The sequence below is a fragment of the Anneissia japonica genome, unplaced genomic scaffold (genome assembly GCF_011630105.1).
Source record: "Anneissia japonica isolate Jap-2015-1 unplaced genomic scaffold, ASM1163010v1 scaffold3320_len250348_cov120, whole genome shotgun sequence".
Taxonomy (NCBI): domain Eukaryota; kingdom Metazoa; phylum Echinodermata; class Crinoidea; order Comatulida; family Comatulidae; genus Anneissia; species Anneissia japonica.
Window position 1 is genome coordinate 139,345 of NW_022738782.1, and position 7,483 is coordinate 146,827.

General features: G+C 32.3%; 1 long non-coding RNA gene across 1 annotated transcript; it reads left to right on the forward strand.

The window, feature by feature from the left end:
- Positions 1–824: 824 nt before the first annotated feature.
- On the forward strand, positions 825–3,224 carry LOC117117826. Its single transcript, XR_004446952.1, has 4 exons — positions 825–1,046; positions 1,160–1,243; positions 1,360–1,749; positions 1,841–3,224. It is a non-coding gene; the product is annotated as an uncharacterized LOC117117826 (long non-coding RNA).
- Positions 3,225–7,483: the final 4,259 nt, after the last annotated feature.

The window sequence follows — 7,483 nt, forward strand, 5'->3', positions numbered from 1 at the left end:
ATGGAAATAATAAACACACATATATAAATTAATACCCACATTATTATATTTATTATAGTTTATCATAGTTTATGTACCCGCATAATTATAGTTTATGTACCCACAATAATATTCCACTCCATTGTTTTAATGCTACGAATAAACAGTTTCATTTCCAATAAACAGTCTAGAGTGGTAAATCTAACTACTCATGTGCCCGCATATCTATCGGCTTTTCGTTACTCATCAGACGTAATCTCAATGCGCTTCGCTCATTGGTTAATTTCACTCACACGTCATACATACCAGCGCATGTTTCGATCTTTTCATTATACGTCATTATTCGACTTCAACGTGCTAGGACAGTCATTAGAAAGCCCCGCTATGCGTCATCAGTTTGAAAAACCCGCTATGCGTCATCATCAGTCAACTTATCAGTCAGCTTATCATTTTTGGAACACTCAAGAGATCATCAAATGTAAGTTATTATCACAATTATTTAAAGTTGAGACATTCTCAACAACAACTGTTTTTTTTAGAACTACTTAGATATAGGCGAGACATATATAAGTAGTTAGATTAACCACGCTAGACTGATTATAGGAAATGAAACTGTTTATTCGTAACAATAGAACAATGGAATGAAGTATTAATTAGGGTATTTTTATGATTGACAATTGTTTATTATTATAATTGGCTGGTATAATAATTTGCAAAATGGGGGTATGGTGACGTAGTGTGGAAAAGATTAATTTGATTGGTTCATGTAAAGAACGATTTTCATTGGCTGAGAGTGATGACGTGTCTTGACTAGCCCGGATAAATGTGAATAGTGTTATGAAACTTTGATGACGTCATGTTATCTTTCTACGTCTATATATTTAGAAGAAATTACGGGTAAAGACAACATAAGTTTAGTTGTTTTTGAAACAAAAAATTAATAATATGTAATACCTATCTTCGAAGATGAACTTACACGAATATTCTTCAAACCAAGAAGTTACGAAGTGGGATGAAGATGCTAACGAGGGTTTTCTGTTAGATTACTAAACCATATCGATGAATTGGTAAGTTGTAAATTTTATGTATTTATTTATTTCTTTTTTTTTCTTGATTATTTTGATTACAGAATTTTGATTACAGAATAGAACAGTATGTGTGAATGCATTTTTTTTCACAGATTGAATTTTAAGAAGAAATAAAGAGACAACAGGATGATCTTAACGAAGAACAATTAGATATTGGATTTTATGAAGAAGAATTGGTATGTACCTTTTTGTTAGTATTTTTTCAATTTATTGAAATTGATTTTTATGTTTTAAGTAAATAGCATTTAATCTTACGTTAGGTAAAATATTTTTCTTTTTTCTGTTATTACAGTTTGAATTTGTAAATGGTATCAATGACGAAAATGAAGATACTGATGATAACATACGTTTTGCTTGTGAACAGGCTTTATTTGAAATTCAGAGACATGGTCAATTAGGTTTAGGTATGCACAGTACGGTAAGCTTTTGTGAAAAACGATAACATAGTGAGACGACATGGACAAGGAAGGCATAAAAAACTGATTTACAAAGATGAAGACGAAGAAATTGAAGAAGAAGAAGAAGGAAAAGAAGGAGAAGGAGAAGAAGATAATAGTGTAAGACGACATGTCAAGGAGAACATATGAAGATGATATTTTATGAACAGGAAAACGAAGAAATTGAAGAAGACGATGAAAACGTTATAGTACAATACGGAGCAGGAAAACACGTTAAACAAATGGTAAGTTAAGTTTCTGAATTTGGTAATGATTAGTACCATATTAAGTATATTAAATTGTATTTTAGTAATATATCTTTTTTTTATGTTTCAGTCTGTGTGCGGTAACAAGAGATCAAGAAAATATGAGGATAACGACGATGATGAAGATGATGAAGATGAAATGGATTTCGATAACATGGACGTAAGGGAGTTATAAGGAAACTGAACGATAAATTAAATTTTAAAAAAAAATGAAAATGTTTGCGAGTGATCATTTAGTTACTTTAGTAGGCTAAAGAAAGCCTTTAAAAATCCATACAGATAGAGGTTCAGAATTTGCAAACAAAAAGGTTCAAGCATATCTTAAATCACGAGGCATACATTCTCTACGACAAACAATTAAACATAGTGTTGTTGAGAGATTGAGATGTTGAGATGTTACGACAAGCCAGTAAAGTTCGAATACATTTTACAAGAACATAATGGTGAAGATGTTTGCGGTAATGGTACGGATGAAAAGATGGTGGCGGAAAGAGAAAACAAGCTGAGGAAAAAAGATGATGGTACAACGCACGGAGGAGAAAAAAAAAGATGATATATGCAAAATTCCAATAACCAATACAATTAGTTAAATCAGTATGAAGACGTGTATGTGGATTGATAAGGAAAAAAATATGCTGGTAATAGAGACTCTCTTTAAGCTCTACTTTCTAATGCGAAATCATTCATTTTTACGAAACCATTGAGCTTTAAAACTATATCGGTATATTATAACTTAATATACTTCATCAATAAATATGACTTGCTCTTCATACAATACTCAAGAAATCAACGAGGAACCAATCCTGATTATCAGTGATGAAGAGATTCCTTTAATTTAAATCTTAGTCTTTAAATGAGGAACCAATCATTATAAACATTAGCAGTGTACATACAGTGCGTAATTGAGAAATAATGAACCAGTCGTGATTAGCAGCGATGACGAGATTCATGAATGATCCGGCGTAGATCTATTTCGCTGGATGACGATATAACAAATTAAATCATTCGTATTACCGGTACTGAAGAAGAAATCCTAAATAATCCTACGTACGATATATCTGACTTCCATTGCACCTGGCGGCGAATCCTGACACCATATACGAAGACAGTGTGTTTGAGCAGGAAAGAATCGTCCAGGATGTCCAAGCTGATGGGATGATGATAAAAGAAATTACGGCAACGAATATACATTGAACATTTTTTAGTTGTACTAAAGAGATTGAAAGAGACTGTTATGGATGCGAATTCGACAAAGCGAGTCATGTAGACTAAAGACATGTGTTTAATGATGACCGGATACGAACAATTAAGCAATTATTTCGAACAAATTTTATATGGTAATTAAGATGATCAAGTATGTATGATCAATAGCTCGATCGACAAGGTCTTTCCATCATTTCTTGCATTTGATTCAAGCCGACATTCATTTATTTGATAAACTTTTAAATGCTTGGAGCTCTTAAATGTACCATATTTTATTATTATTATTATTATTATTATTATTATTATTACTACTATTACTATTACTATTACTATTACTATTACTATTACTATTACTATTACTATTACTATTATTATCATTATTTTATTATTATTATTATTATTATTATTATTATTATTATTATTATTATTATTTATTATTATTATTCTGTGATGTTCTACTGTGATCATGTTCAATAGTGTGTATGTTTGTGAATAAATCTTAGTTTGTGGAAAAATGAATAAAATTTAAATCTTTATTAGTCTTCGATTTAGTTGTCTCGTTTCATTTGATTGTGTGAGAGGAATGAGCATGGACGAGAAATTGAGAAAAGTGTATTACGATCCTAAACATCCATCCATTCGAGGGGACGAAGTATTATTTCGAGGGGACGAAATATTATTTAGAGGGAACGAAATATTCTTTTGAGAGAACGAAATAATATTATTTCGAGGGACAAAATAATATTTCGAGGGAACGAAATAATATTTCTGGGGAACGGAAATAATATTTCAAGGGAACGAAATAATATTATTTCGAGGGAACGATATAATATTTCGAGGGAACTATATAATATTTCGAAGAAACGAAATAATATTTCAGAGGAACTAAAATGATTTCGAGGGAACGAAATAATATTTCGTTTACTTGAAATATAATTTCGTTCCCTCGAAATAAAATTTCGTTCAAACAAAATATTATTTCGTTCTCTTGAAGTGCATTTGCTAAAATAAACGCCGGAAATGAAAAGTATTGATATCATTGTGAAAACAAATCTTCATGAAATCAAATATTTTGTATTTATCTCCTACTTCTTTCTCAAGTTAGAATAGTAAAATGCAGTTCAGTAACCAAGTTTTGAAGTATTCGAATACAATATTTCCGTAGCACTTAATATTTTTTTCTTAATTGAAAAATACGAATTGCTTATCACATGAAGTGGCAATATTATTTTTTAAAGATTTTTGCAAACCTGATCGTGACCCAACGTAAAAATGTTGGCGACCAACGTTTCGGTCGCGACATTTGGGAAGCTTAGCATTATAATATAGGTGTGTTCATATAATATTATGTAATAACATGAGTATTTAAATTGTGTATTATTATTATTTTTGTTATTGTTATTGTTATTGTTATCGATATTGCTATTATTATTATTATTATTATTCTTAGTAGTAGCAGTATTGTTATTGTTGTTGTTGTTATTATTATTATTATTATTATTATTATTATTATTATTATTATTATTATTAATATTGTCTACTATTAATATTGTCTACTATTAATTAATTGTCAGTTATACTATCTGTAACCTTCTTTTTTCGTTTTGTGAATATGTATTGTGTTTCTTTCACCTGGTGGCCAGGCCTTAAAGTTTGTTTTCAAAACCTGACTTATGTTATTAATTCATTTCGTAGACTTATATTGCTTTAGCTTAAGATATTATTCACCTGATTTGTTTATTCATCAGAAGAAAACTGGTATTTGGCTTCGAGGACGAAGTAAACCACAAAAATAAGTAACACCAAATATAAATATTCCCATTTGGTAGTTTTCGTTATAACAGCCTCGTCATTTTCTGGGTTGTAATAGCAATGAAATGTTTTGCCTTTCTGGGTGTGTGTATCCTTGAATTGAAGAAAATCTTGGTCAAACGTGACTCTAAATTGATCTTCTGCCTTTTCCTTAGTTTCACATGATGGATAAGTGCACTTTATATAAAATAGATAAAATAGAAACATACGCGAAATATGGTAATAATAAATGTTTATATACAAAAAGAAACTTATGAACATAATTTGAATTTACTGTGATTATTAATATCCAAATTTACATAATTTCACTCGTTTTGAGTATCAAATAGAAATTGACCTTTTTTGAGCACAAATGCGTTATGTAGGATCCCGTTACAAAATAACATGTTACTGTATATGGCGTTATTCAGCAGAAACGAGTTCTTTATGCCACATAATAGTAATACAACTAGACATTCCCAGGGAGTCAATAAAACTTGACAGCTGGCGACAGAACAGGTCCGGAAATGCGTGCTTGTCCTACGAAGCCATTGGCTTATTCGACTGGTTCATTTCGTTGACTACGATTTTTCGTTTAGTTCGTAAAATAATTTCGTTGACTTAGAAAATTAACGTAAACCAGAGTGCGTTAATCAGCGTTAAAGTTATCCGCGTGTCCAAAACAAACATGGTAGATTGGTCAGTTTAGCAACAACATTTGCGTTAATATAATTTAGATTAAATTTCAGAAATTAAAAATTATAATAATATTTACCCACATGAAGTCAAAAAAATTATTGTAGGCTAAGGGGTCATCCATAATTATCAACATTTTCAAAAGAGTACAAAACATACTATTTAAGGAGGGGGAGGGTTTGAATGTGTAGGTATAAGTACTCTTTTATGAAAAAGATTTAATGTTGATCTCAAAATGAAAAAAAATCACTTCAGTGGGAGGGAGTGGGTCACAGAAAGGAGTTTTGTACTCTTTCAAAAATGTTGAAAGTTATGGATGACCCCTAACATAATTAAAAAATTAGACGAAAACTAAACCCATACTGCCACAATCCGAAGCAACATGGATTACGCAACATGTATCGCGGTAACTACGCAGCCATTTTGTTTTGTCGAGTATTTATGCCCACCAGATTTCTATTCAAATGGTCGTCTTCGTTAAGTAGGATTTTACCACTGCGAGGTGGGCGTGGTTTAACGAAGAACGACCAGTCGAATACGGCCATTGATATTAAATATAAGGGGCAAGAAATGACAACACATCTGCGTGTGATGCCAAGGTGATGCTTGCCATTTTAGCGTTGTGCGAGAATACTATAAACTGAGGTTTATGCACAGTACCTGAAGATGATGTTGATGAAGCATGTCTAAATCTAAGACTCATTCTGACAGGCAGAAGTACTGTGACGTAAATGAAATGGTTGAAAAAGCTAAAACCATGTATTATTCTACCCTTGTTAGGGACTGCTCTGGTGATCAGAAAAAGCTCTTTAACATAGTTAACAACCTCCTGCACCGCTCAAAGTCTACGGTTCTTCCTTCTTCTGTATCAAATCAAGCTCTGGCACATAAGTTCTCTGTGTTTTTCAAGAACAAAATCCAAAATATTCGTAGTTCTTTTGCTCAAAATCATTTGAGTGATGCTACTGGGTATTCTAATATGATTGGAGCAGAGGAAATCTCTAGGTCTATATTGCTTTCTGAGTTTGATCCTGCAAGTGAGGTGGAAATAAGTGACATTGTTAGAAGTTAGCCTTTGAAATCTTGTCGACTTGTCTAGATACCTACTTCATTCATAAAGTCTTGTCATGATGCCTTTATTCCTATCATAACAAATATAGTAAATAAATCTCTTGAGAATGGGTCTTTTCGTGATGCGTTGAAAGTTGCGCATGTTTTTCTACTTTGAAAAAACCAAGCCTAGATCCCGAGGTTCTCAAAAATTACAGACCTGTTTCTAATTTAAGCTTTCTTGGTAAGATAATTGAAAAGGTTGTGTCTAAACGATTATTGGCCCATGTTAAAGAACATACTTTACTTGATTCGTTCCAATCTGCTTACAAAGCACATCATAGCACTGAAACAACATTACTTAAAGTTAGCAACGACATCCTACGTGCAATGGATGATGGCAAACTTACTGCTTTAGTTCTATTAGATTTAAGTGCAGCTTTCGACACTGTTGACTATAATGTTTTGCTTCGTAGATTAAGTAAACGCAGTGGAGTCGAAGGTCGTGCATTGGAATGGTATCTTATCTGACCAACAGACGTCAACATGTATGTATTGGGGACGCTTTCTCTCAGGAAAGTTCCTTCAATTTTTCTGTTCCTCAATGATCTGTTCTTGGGCCACAATGGTTCACAATTTATATCCTACCTATTTGGAATATAATTTGTAAATATAACTTGTCCTACCATGTTTATGCTCACGATACTCAGGTTTACCTCTCGTTTAACCGTCCATGACGCAACTTAACCTCTCTCTAGAATCACTCGAAAATTGCATTTCAGAGTTACGTCTTTAGGTGAAGCAAAATTTTCTAAAATTGAACGACAAAACTGAATACATACTTCTTGGGTCTCGCCAACAATTGGAAAAACTTCCACTGAGTAATTAGTTATTGGGGAAACCCTAATAGGCTCTGCTGCGCAGGTCAGAAATCTTGGTGTTACTTTGGATGCTAATATTACAATGAGCAGGC